Here is a 12,893-nt window from a genome sequence, read left to right on the forward strand (position 1 = left end):
CAACACCATTGCTGAGTATTTTCTCCTTAACACTGCAGTGAACCAAAGACATGCTGCGTCTCAATTCGCCTACTTATACTACGCCCCAAAAGTTTTTGTGTAGCAAAAAGTAGACAAGCTTTGGGACATACTATCATCGTCTTTAAAGGGATAGTTCACCCAAAAATGAAAATTAGCCCATGATTTACTCACCCTGAAGTCATCCTAGGTGTGTATGACTTTCTTCTTTCAGACGAACACAATCAGAGTTATATTAAAAAATGTCCTGGCTCTTCCAAGCTTTATTAATGGCAGTGAATGGCCGGTGTCTGTTTCGAAGTCCATAAAAGTGCATCTATCCATGATAAAAGTGCATCTGTCCATCATAAAAGTGCATCTATCCATCATAAAAGTGCATCTATCCGTGATAAAAGTGCATCTATCCATCATAAAAGTGCATCTCTCCATCATAAAAGTGCATATATCATCATAAAAGTGCATCTATCCGTGATAAAAGTGCATCTATCCATCATAAAAGTGCATCTGTCCATCATAAAAGTGCATCTATCCGTGATAAAAGTGCATCTATCCATCATAAAAGTGCATCTGTCCATCATAAAAGTGCATCTATCCATCATAAAAGTGCATCCATCCATCATAAAAGTGCATCTGTCCATCATAAAAGTGCATCTATCCATCATAAAAGTGCATCTATCCATCATAAAAGTGCATCCATCCATCATAAAAGTGCATCTGTCCATCATAAAAGTGCATCTATCATCATAAAAGTGCATCTATCCATCATAAAAGTGCATCTGTCCATCATAAAAGTACATCTATCCATCATAAAAGTGCATCTATCCGTGATAAAAGTGCATCTATCCATCATAAAAGTGCCTCTGTCCATCATAAAAGTGCATTTATCTGTGATAAAAGTGCATCTATCCGTCATAAAAGTGCATCTATCCATCATAAAAGTGCATCTATCCGTGATAAAAGTGCATCTATCCATCATAAAAGTGCCTCTGTCCATCATAAAAGTGCATTTATCTGTGATAAAAGTGCATCTATCCGTCATAAAAGTGCATCTATCCGTGATAAAAGTGCATCTATCCATCATAGAAGTGCATCTATCCATCATAAAAGTGCATCTATCCATCATAAAAGTGCTCCACAGGCTCCGGGGGGTTAATAAAGGCCTTCTGAAGCGAAGCGATGTGTTCTTGTAACAAAAATATCCATATTTAAAACTTTAAAGACTTATGGGGCACTTTAATAATGAAAAGTTTTATGTAAACGTGACAGGACTGACCGAAAACACGAGGAAAGTTGTAAACTAGTAAATAGTAAAAACTAATAGTTTACTATTAGTGAAATAGTATTAATTTGTAGAATTTATGTATAATTTCATGTTTTTAATCAATTGATGTGAATGATAATGAGTTAAACTTGTTATTGATGGAGTTTTTTCCCCCTAAATAACAGTTTTTAGCATAACAAAACTATGAAAGCTGTTGCTCCAATTTGGCTGAGGACAAGGAGGATGAAATCTGAATTTTTTATTTTTTATTTTTTATTTTTTGGATGAATTACTTTTTATATACTTATTTACTTTCTGAGTGGAAGTTGCGTTGAGGGTGAGTAATTAATGACAGAATTAAAATTTTGGGGTTAACGTAAATACCTTTAATGAAATTTGTATGAAGGTCTAAAAATGACAGAAGGAAAAATAAATAAATAAATAAATAAAAGTAGAAATAAATAAATAAATGCAGAAATAATAGTGAAAATAAATACATTTTGGTAATATAAATGGCCGTTTCTGTATTTTTACATGTATTTATTTATTTATTGATGCATTTCTGAGCAAGACACTTAACCCCTAGTTGCTCCAGAGGCGTGCGACCTCTGACATATATAGCCAATTGTAAGTCGCTTTGGATAGAAAGCGTCAGCTAAATGAATAAATGTAAATGTAAATGTAAATTTCTATGCATTTATTTATGTATATATACATTTATTTATATATTTATGTATTTATGTATTTATTTATTTATTTATGTATGTATTTATTTCTACATTTATTTATTTATGTATTTCTACATTTATTTTTCCCTGCGCCTGTATGCTAATTGACCTATGGCTAAGCCACGCCCCCTCCACTCACTCGGACAAACAGTCAACATTTGGTAACAGGCGCTATGGCAGCTGTCACAGTAGGAGACATTTCACAGGAGGCAATTGATGATTTTTTGGAGACAGAAAGATTATATATCATCTCAAAGTCACCAAAAGGGCCTTAACTATGCATTGGAGGGTTATATTAATAATTTTATTGTTGAGAAGGTCGATAAGCTTCAGCTCCAGACAAAGATTTACAGTTCACAGTGTAAACGTTATAGTTTGGTGCTATTTTGCTTCACACACTCGATTTATACGCGCGAATGGATTCAAATGTTCAAGCGTCGAACTAGACGAGATGCGCGCGAATTTGACGCTCTATTCGCGTTTGGAGTGAACACAGAATAATGAACAGGCTGCGATGTCAAGATTGCAATGCTGGAATGTGTGTGTGTGTGTGTGTGTGTGTGTGTGTGTGTGTCAGAGAGAGAGAGAGGCGCGGGCGCGAAACATAAAAACATACTCCAGTCCATTTTGTTCATACAGGACATCATTAAAACTGCAAAGTGTTTAGCCTACTTATATTTGTGTAAAATACAACATTGTGCTTTTGTCAAACTGTAAACTCTTGTCAAACTGTAACCTACAACTGTCACCCAACCAAAATCACACACACACACAGTGGCGTATCCAGGACATTTTTACTGGGGTGGCCAAGATGGGACACAAAACTAGAGTGGGGTGGCCATATATACTATAAAGTAATGTTATGTAAACCTTTAAACTCTTATATGTAAGGTGGGAGGAGTTGGATCTAGATTAGAGGAAATAGAGGATTTTAATAATAGTAACAAAGTGCAAACTTTATTTTTAAATAATGGTACTATTTCATAAAATGTAAGATATAGTCACAGGCCTATTTAGGAAATGTGTTTACTATAGTCTGTTATTAATTGCCATAGTGGGGGATATTATTTACTCAATTAACTTGGCCATTAACTTGTCCGAAAATGCATTTGTGTTTATCTGCAAAAAGGTTTACATACACTAGATTGCAGCCTAGGCTACTGTTAATGTAAATATAATGTTAGTGGTTTGTTTTTAAAGTCTACATTAGAGACCTGCGCGGGACGGATTTCTCACTTAATAATTCCAAAAAAGCTGACATCTCAGTTCATCGCCATCTCACAAATCTCTGTTATTATCAATGAAACTGGCAGCATAATTAATCTTTCATATTATCTACACTTTGTTTGATATAATAGATGATTTGCCAGTATGCAGAATTCAGCACTGAACAAAAAGTCCATTTTGAGCGGTGAGGGGATTCTATCTTAAATGCATCTGATTGGCCATTGCGTTCAAGAAATCAACACATATGTCTGTGATTGGTTACATTGTTCAACGCTGCAAACATGTTATAAATAGAGACTCTGGCCTGTAAATAGTTTCTATTTTGTTTTAGTTGTTCTTGTTGCTTTTGTGCAACAGATGAATGACAATTTATTTGTTTTTATTTGTTCAATTTATAGATCATTCTATTTTGCGGGAGTCCCGACTCCCGCGAATCGACACACGAGTGCATTACCGCCCGCGCCCGCACTCGGCCATCAGATCTATATTCCCGTGCCGCACTCTGTTGCGTTGGGTCCCGACCATACCTCTCAATCGACTGATTCCAGCGTTTTTATCGTTTTTGTATTGTTGCAACTGTGTGACGTCCTCTTGTTTCACGGACCAGCAGCAGCAGGTGCACCGTGCAGCGCGCGTGCTCTTATCTCATGGGTCATCTGACCTGCATGGCCAAACGTCCGCTGAGCAGAAATCAGCTCTCACAGTCTCAGTACGACCGTTCCTGTGTTAGTTAAAAATGTGAAACTGGCCCTAAATCAGTTGATCAGCTGTCATCACTGATTGACAACATTTCTCGTTTCTTGTGTTGACGAACTTGACCTACCTATCAGATCTGGGGTGGCCGCAGGGGTGGCCAATGAGCTTTCAGGGGTGGCACCGGCCACCCCAGGCCACCCCCTAGAATCGCCACTGCACACACACGCTGTTTAAAAGCAAAAATGACAAGAAAAAACATATGCAATGCAATGCATTTCAATGGACGTGGAAGCAGAGAATGTCCGAGTGTATTGGGTTAGCTATGCGCACTGTGATTGGCTCACCGCGTTTGGGGGCGTGGCTTAGCCATAGGTCAGTTAGCATACAGGCGCAGGGAAAAATAAATGTAGAAATGTGGAAATACAGAAATAAATAAATGTAGAAATAAATAAATGTAGAAATACATATATAAATATATAAATAAATAAATATATAAATACATAAATATATAAATACATGTATAAATACATACATATAGAAATGCGTAAATAAATAAATAAATACATGTAAAAATACAAAAATAGCCATTTATATTACCAAAATGTATTTATTTTCAATATTATTTCTGAATTTATTTATTTATTTCTACTTTTATTTATTTATTTATTTATTTATTTTTCCTTCTGTAATTTTTAGTCCTTCATAAATTTGGTCTCATTAAAAAAATTAAAAATAAAAATAATTATTATTGTTTGTTTGTTTTCTGTCAGCAGAGGGCGACATACAGCGACAACATACTCTTTATTATTAGACTGTCTTATAACATTCAAATGTATTTGCTAATACTTGCATAGTATTGTTGATGAGCTTCTGGGTCTGTGTTTGGATCAGACTTTTATCTCTCACCGGAGTTCAGAGAAAGAGAGAGAAGTTGATTGATACCAGTTTTTTTTACAGTCTGTGATTGATTGATAGCCTACTACTGACCCGTTTCTCTCTCTCTCTCTCTCTCTCTCTCTCTCTCTCTCTCTCTCTCTCTCTCTCTCTCTCTCTCTCTCTCTCTCTCTCTCTCTCTCTCTCTCTCTCTCTCTCTCTCTCTCTCTCTCTCTCTCTCTCTCTCTCTCTCTCTCTCTCTCTCTCTCTCTCTCTCTCTCTCTCTCTCTCTCTCTCGTCACAAACAAATACAAAGTGGAAGGATATAGTTAACCTGTCACCATTTTAAGGAGAAAAACAGAGCATGTGTTTTACGCAGGAATTTCCGTGCATCTTTATGATGTTAAAACTGGAGGATTTGAAAACCTGTATCTTGTAAAAGTTTGATCAAGGTGAGTGCTCACATGTGTGGTGACTTCCTCATATTCATATGAATCTCTGGAGGACATTTTAAGTGATTGTTTGATACGAAATCTATAATAAAGGGTTTAGTTCACTTCAAGGTTTCTTTTGTGTTTCGAGACATGACAAGAACTCAGAGTTATCAAATCAGTTGATATTTCACTGGTTTTGTCCCATCCTTCTGTTACTAGTGGTTCTCAACGGGGGCGTTCAGAGAACAACGGGGGGAGTTGGAAGCAAGATTTTTGAAAGGTGCTCAGGTGTTCACGAGTTTTTATATAACGCAAATGTTTGTTCATTTACCTTTATTCATTTTAAGCATTTAGTAATTTATTTGTAATAAACAATTTAAGTGGGCTATTTAAAAAGTGTTAGGACTATGTATATGTTAAATTATGTTGTAAAACTTATGCGCAGAGTGTGATGTCATATTGTGTGTGCAGTGCGCGTGAAACAAGCCTGAAACAATTATGCTTGTTGTATTCTACTCATTGAGACCTTTCAAATGACATATGGGACAGGACTATCTGAGCTGTATGATGTTTTTGATATATTGCAGTATGTGGTAGGCTACAAAAAAGTAGTTTATAAATTATGATTTTTTTTTTTCTTCTATTTATCAGCAAATAACTCAGCACTAGGAGTTTATCAAATTGGCTACATTCATTGTAAATTTCAGACTCTAAGCTTTCAAATGACATCTATTTTAGTTGATCCAGGTAATATTTTTGGAAAAAAATTATGATTATTAATTTTGCAGCTAGGTGGCGTAATCGTTTTTAGTGGAATAACTCTGCAATCATTAGGAGTTGATTCAAGTAATTAGATGCATTAAAAAGCTGAGATTCTAAGCTTTAAAATGATACCTATTTTGTGTTGTTCCATTCAGTGGTTGCTTAGTAGTTTGATTATGAATTTTTTTGCGGGGGGTGTCCCACCGGTGGGACACTTCGGGTTTAAGGGGTTAACCGACCGGCTTGTCACCCCAGCCTGACGTCGGTCTGATCCGTGTTCAGCTCAGCACCATCCTTCTGGCCGGGCAGTCTCCAGTGGCACCACGAGGGGGAACGGACCTCGCCACCTTTTGAACACCATTGCATATAAAAGGAACAATTACACTTAATGGCAAACAGTTTGAAATTACTTCATTCTGTGAACTAATGTGAACTAAAAAGAAAAAGAAAAAAAAAGAAAAAAATTACTCAAGTACTGTAATGAAAGTATTTGTAATTAAACATAGCTGCAATCAGCAATTATCGGGGCCAAGCCCAAAGAAGACGATAAGATATGCCAACATGGCTGGGAGTGTAAGACCAAATGCTGCAAGGAGCAATTAAGAGGATTTTAGGCAAAAGGGCTGAATAATCATATATACAGTCACTAATAATATGATTTAATGGTTTATCATTTTCAACCAATAGGTGGCACAATTACGAAATTGATGTGGTGTGGTCAGAGTGAGCTGATAATGACACCTACAAAGTTTGGTGTCAATATGTCAAGGAATTGCAGAGATACAGCCTCAGAGTCATTTTAGCATCATGTCTCAACTTTATCGCTGCGGTATATGAAATGGTTACATCTTTCAACACGAAATCCATAACTTTTTGTCGGCACAGTTTGGAGATGATACGATTCGATTGTGGTGAAAATCTGACAAACGGTCTAGGAGGAGTGAAAATCAAGATGGCGGACAGGAAGTTCGGCCAAATATGGCAAACTTGTGCTGCGTTCCAGTCCAAAATTGTCATGCCCTTCACTCGCTAACCTCCCTTCGTCTCGTTCACTCGGATGTACGTCATTGCGAGTGCCCACTACTGGCGGAAACTGCAATGGGCTGAACTGGAACGTCCTAAGCCCTTGATCACTTGGAATCAGCTGTGGAGTTGATTTATTATTTACATTTTTTTCCCTTTAATAATTTGTTTAATGCAGCATCCAAATGTTTATAGGTGTGTTTGGGTTGTTTTAAATTTAAAACATTATAATTAATATATCATAGAGTTGTCTGTGTGGTGGTGATTAGACGAGATATGTGGTGACGTCACAATCGTACTGCATTGTGGGACATATAGGTGCCTGAAGTGTACATTTGAAGCAGACTCGGTCAAAATCGAGGGAACGAGGGTCTGTCCATATAAACTTCCCTCCTTCACTTCAAAATGGCGGCAGGGATTCCCCCAAGGGGAAGTGCTTAGGGAAGTTTGCAAGTGCGTGTCTAAAAGTGGACTGGAACGCAGCATTGGTATCGGCGTGACCCAAGTGATCTATTAAGACCAGTTTCATTGCAATAGGCTAATTTATACAAACTAGGGCTGGGAATCGATTAAAAAAAATTAACTAATTAATTGCTCAATTTCTGTAATTAATTGCAATTAATTGCGCTTCCCCCAAGCTTGTAATCATCAATATTTAAACTTAGAATCACCTAATTAAACAACACAGGAAAAAAAGGGAACAGAAAATAGCCCTATATTAAAATATTAAACATCAATATATCAATATATTATTCTTTTTCAATAATCAATCAACATAATCAATTTAACAGATTATTATTATTATTTTATTAATTATTAAAACAAAATATAGTCCTACAAAGCTATTATTACCAGAGCATGTGATCAGAGCAGGTCATTTTACCATTGTTGCCCAGCATGGCTATACCAGCTCAGCAAACAGAAGTCAACAGAGAAATTTCACGTTACTTGAGTGGACTTTACTTTTCCAGTGCTTAATACATGATTGAAGCCTTTGGGCCGTTAATGACAGAGCCGCCGACACACACACACACACACACACACACACACACACACACACACACACGGAACGGAGAGCTCGCCGCTGCTGGGCCATTAACGACAGAGCGAGCCGACACACACACACACACACACACGCACGCGCGCGCGCGCGCAACGCACATACCGAGCGGAAAAGACCCGCTCATGAAAGCTGCCCGAGAATGAAACCTGACTGCCGAACATGGAGGGGCGTGTTACGTTAGATATTCACAATAACAGACCAGGAATCCACGTGATGCTCAGTATAACTCTTTACTCCGGAACCCCCATCATAACAGTGCCTCCCCCCTTATATCTCCCGGTACTACAACAGTTCCTTTAAACATAGTTCCCATTACAGAACGATATTCACAATAACAGACCAGGAATCCACGTGATGCTCAGTATAACTCTTTACTCCGGAACCCCCATCATAACAGTGCCTCCCCCCTTATATCTCCCGGTACTACAACAGTTCCTTTAAACATAGTTCCCATTACAGAACACCTCCCCCTTTTAAGAAAGGAAAGACAATTTTCCAATTGTAACATATTAAATATCTCTTTACAGAACCTTTAAGCATTCAGTTACAAGTTACATCTTCTTATGAACAAACAGTTAACATTTTACTCTCTCTTTTTTTTTTTCTCTCTGTCTCACAAATTCAAACGTTCAGGAGCCCGTGATACTCGGCCAGAACTGGTCACGTAAGGTGCTCTACTCAACTCTGTGTCCCTGGACACATTCACTCCCTTAGTAGTGTGCATAGAAATGTCAATGTCACTATGTTCAAGGGCTGTTTCAGTCTTTTCCACAGGTTCCCGAACACACGGCGAAAGAACCGGCCGCATGTGAGTGCGGTTTCTCCTGATCAGACCTCCCTCAGTGTGCACTAAATAAGACCTAGGCGTTTCTCCCTGGCGTATGACAGTCCCTTGTGATTTCTCTTTCTGCAGCCACACGCTCTGTCCAGGCTGCAAAGTTGGTGAGGGACGTGTCTTGTAACGCATATTGTACCTGCGTCGCTGTCTCTCTTTTGCCCACTTGTCAGATTCTCTGAATCTCTTAATGTTTGGCCATCTTGGGGTCAAAACAGTTGGAAGCTGTGGTATGGTAGTACGCAGCTGTCTCCCCATTAAAAGTTGTGCTGGAGAGTACCCGTTCTCCAGAGGGGTAGAGCGATATGTCAGCAAAGCTTTTGTTTTCTCACCTCCCCCTTTCCAGAGTCCTTTTACTGTAGCCACTGCGCGCTCTGCCTCCCCGTTTGCTTGCGGGTATCCCGGGCTGCTGGTAATGTGTGTGAACCCGTATTCACTGGCAAAGTTCTTAAAGAGTGCACAGCTGTATTGTGGTCCATTATCAGACATAACCGTCTCTGGAATGCCATGGCGGCTGAACACATCCCTTAAAGCGGCAATGGCAGTGCTGGCCGTGGCTACATTGAGGCGCGCTACTTCAATGTAACGTGAAAAGTAGTCTACAACCAGAAGATATGTATTTTTCTCCCAGAAAAATAAGTCTGTGCCCACCCGCTGCCAAGGTCTCTCTGGCACTGAAGTGGTTAACAGAGGCTCTCTATGCTCAGCCCTATGCTGTGAGCATGTGCTGCAGTTTTCCACGAGCTGATTGATGTGCACAGACAGTCCCGGCCACCAGATGGCCTGGCGAGCTCTAGCGCGACACTTGACTATACCCTGGTGACCCTCGTGTATACTGTGGAGGATTTCTTGCCTCATGCTGCGAGGAATCACGATTCTCTGTCCCCGTAAGAGCAGCTCTCCTGCTACTGTGATATTTTCTCTTTCAGGCCAGTATGGTCCCAGCTCTGGTGGAAGAACATGTTTCTCCGGCCACCCAGTCTCACAGTATTGGATGAGTTTAGCGCAGATGGGATCATCTTTCTGGTTCTTGATTATCGTATTCAACCTCGTCTCTGTAGCTGGGAGGGTTTGTATTACAGAATCCACAAACACCTTAACATCACTCTCATTCTCCTTCTCTACCTCTGTGAATGTGTGTTTCACTGGAGCTCTTGATAATGTGTCAGCGGTTATCAATTGCTTTCCCGGCACATGAACTATATCAAAAGTGAACTTCATCAACCTCAAACGGAACCGCAGTATTCGTGGTGGGAGTTCCTCTAGCGCTTTGGTGCTTAGCAGCGAGAGCAATGGTTTGTGATCTGTCTCCAGTCGAAACCTCAGGCCCAGGAGGTAAGATGACAGCCGTTCACATGCCCACGTGGCTGCTAAGGCCTCCTTTTCAATCTGGGCATAATGTTTTTCCGCCTCAGACAGGCTCCGTGAGATGAACACAACCGGTTTCCATGTTCCATCTGTCTGCTTTTGATTCAGTACACCCCCCAAACCAAAGGAAGAGGCGTCAGCAGAAACACATGTCTCTAATTTTGGGGAGTATGATGCCAACACGTGCTGAGAACTCAGTTCTGACTTTAGTTTTCCAAAAGCCTCTCGTTGTGGTGATCCCCAGCACCATTCATTTTTCTCACTGAGCAAATCTTTGAGTGGGCGGGTGTAAGATGCAAGATGGGGTAAAAATTTACCCAGATAATTAGCCATTCCCATCACTCTCCGTACTCCATCCACTCCCGTTGGTTCCGGCATCTCCAAGATCGCCCTGACTTTGTCTGGATCTGGTGCCACACCATCTGCTCCGATTCTGTGCCCCAGAAACATCATTTTGTCCGTTGCAAACACACATTTCTCGTTAAGCGTCAAGCCTTCATCTCTCAGTCTCTTAAGGACCCGATGCAGTCGCTCATTGTGTTGCTGCATGTCCTCACCATAAACTAATATGTCGTCAGCATGACACACAACTCCTTCACAATCTTCCAGCATTTGCGACATACGACGCTGAAAATGCTCTGGGGCCGACGAGATCCCGAATGGTAGACGGTTGAATGCATATCTGCCAAATGGGGTGATAAATGTGGTTAAAAGTGAACTTTCGTTGGACAACGGAATTTGCCAAAAACCGGACGTAGCGTCCAGCTTTGTGAATACTTTGGCCCCAGCAAGCATTGCAAGTGTCTGGTCAACAGCAGGGAGGATGTGACGTTCTCTCCGCACCCATTTATTTAGGTGCGTCAAATCCACACACAGTCGTATCTTCCCTTGGGCCTTGGGCACAACCACCATGCCCGCACACCATGGAGTGGGCTGAGTCACTTTCGAAATCACTCCCATATCCTCCATTCGTTTTAATTCCGCTTGCACTTTATCTCTCATTGGCAGGGGCACACGGCGTGGAGAAGACAGAGCATATGGGACAGCAGCTGGCTCCAACTCAATTTTGTATGGCTCCTTTAATTTGCCTAAGCCAGAGAACACTGAGGGGTATTCGGCTATAATGTCCTCCTTTCGCTGTTGTACTGTGTGGAGACGCTGTATTAGAGTGAGGGCTTCAATTGCAGGGAGCCCTAACAAGGGCTTGGACAGTCCAGCGACTACATAAATGTCCTGTTCTGTAGTTTTCTCTTTTATGCTTAATCGCCCTTTAAACCGTCCCTTCACATCCAGCCTTTGATTTCCTGGCCCAAACAGCACTTTCCCCGGTGGATGTAAAACCCCATATTTTTCCGTGGAGAAACTGCTGCTTGGAATTGCTGTAACTGCTGCCCCTGTGTCTAATTTGAAGACCGTGTTTTCCCCATTCAGTACAATCAGTTCATTCCATCCATCAGTTTCTTGTTTATACACCTCACCAAGGAAAGCAAAATCCCCCTCCTCCTTACACTCTGACTGCCCCTCTGTTATGTTATGAACTCCACCAGCTGACTTACATTTTTTTGCAAAATGTCCCTTGCGATGACATCTCCTGCAGTCTGCATCTCTAGCTGGGCAGTCTTTCCAGAGGTGATTTTTAATGTTTCCACATCTACCACATCCTCGTGAGTTTTCTACTTTCATTTTAGGTGGCTTTTGTGATCTCCTTTCCTTTTTGTGTATAGCTTCAATGTGTCCAATCGGCTGCTCTGCTCCGCGCAGTATTGGCTGTTGTTTTTTCACCGCCGCACTTTCTCACTCGCGTTATCGCTTTTTCTAGCGTCAAATCCGCGTCCAACTGCAAGCTTTCTGACAGTTTGGCATCGCGTATGCCGACCACGATACGGTCCCTTATCAGATCTTCTTTTAGAGCGCCGAAATCACATTGCTCCGCGAGTGAATGAACAGCTGTAATAAACGACTCAACGCTCTCTCCCGGCTCTTGATTTCGCTTGTTGAATCGCGCGCGTTCAAAGATAACATTCCTCTTGCTAACGCAGTGCTTGTTAAAAGCCTCCGTAACGGCAGCATATGATCTCTTCTGAGCATCAGTCAATGGTAACACATAAAGTATATCTTCGGCATCATCTCCCGCCGCATACATGAAAGTGTTCACCTGATATTCCTCTGTCTGTTTATCCAAACCGGATGCGATTCTGTAGCGCTCGAAACGCTTCATCCATCGTGGCCATTCGCTTGTATTAGTAAAGTCGAACTTCCCGGGCATTACTAGCTGTGAGGCTAACATTGGTGGGACTGGCGCTTCTCCATCCATTTTCCCCTTTTAGGTTCGGTTTGCTTCTGACACCATGTTACGTTAGATATTCACAATAACAGACCAGGAATCCACGTGATGCTCAGTATAACTCTTTACTCCGGAACCCCCATCATAACAGTGCCTCCCCCCTTATATCTCCCGGTACTACAACAGTTCCTTTAAACATAGTTCCCATTACAGAACAGGGCGGGACGGCATATTTCGGCCTTTTTAATAGCAGACGCAACAGGAAATCATTAAAACGAGGCAAAAAGAAAAAGTGCTGCGTCAATTGCGTTATTTTTTTTT

Source organism: Leuciscus leuciscus (genome assembly GCF_965113295.1).
Source record: "Leuciscus leuciscus genome assembly, chromosome: 9".
NCBI classification, from domain to species: Eukaryota; Metazoa; Chordata; class Actinopteri; order Cypriniformes; family Leuciscidae; genus Leuciscus; species Leuciscus leuciscus.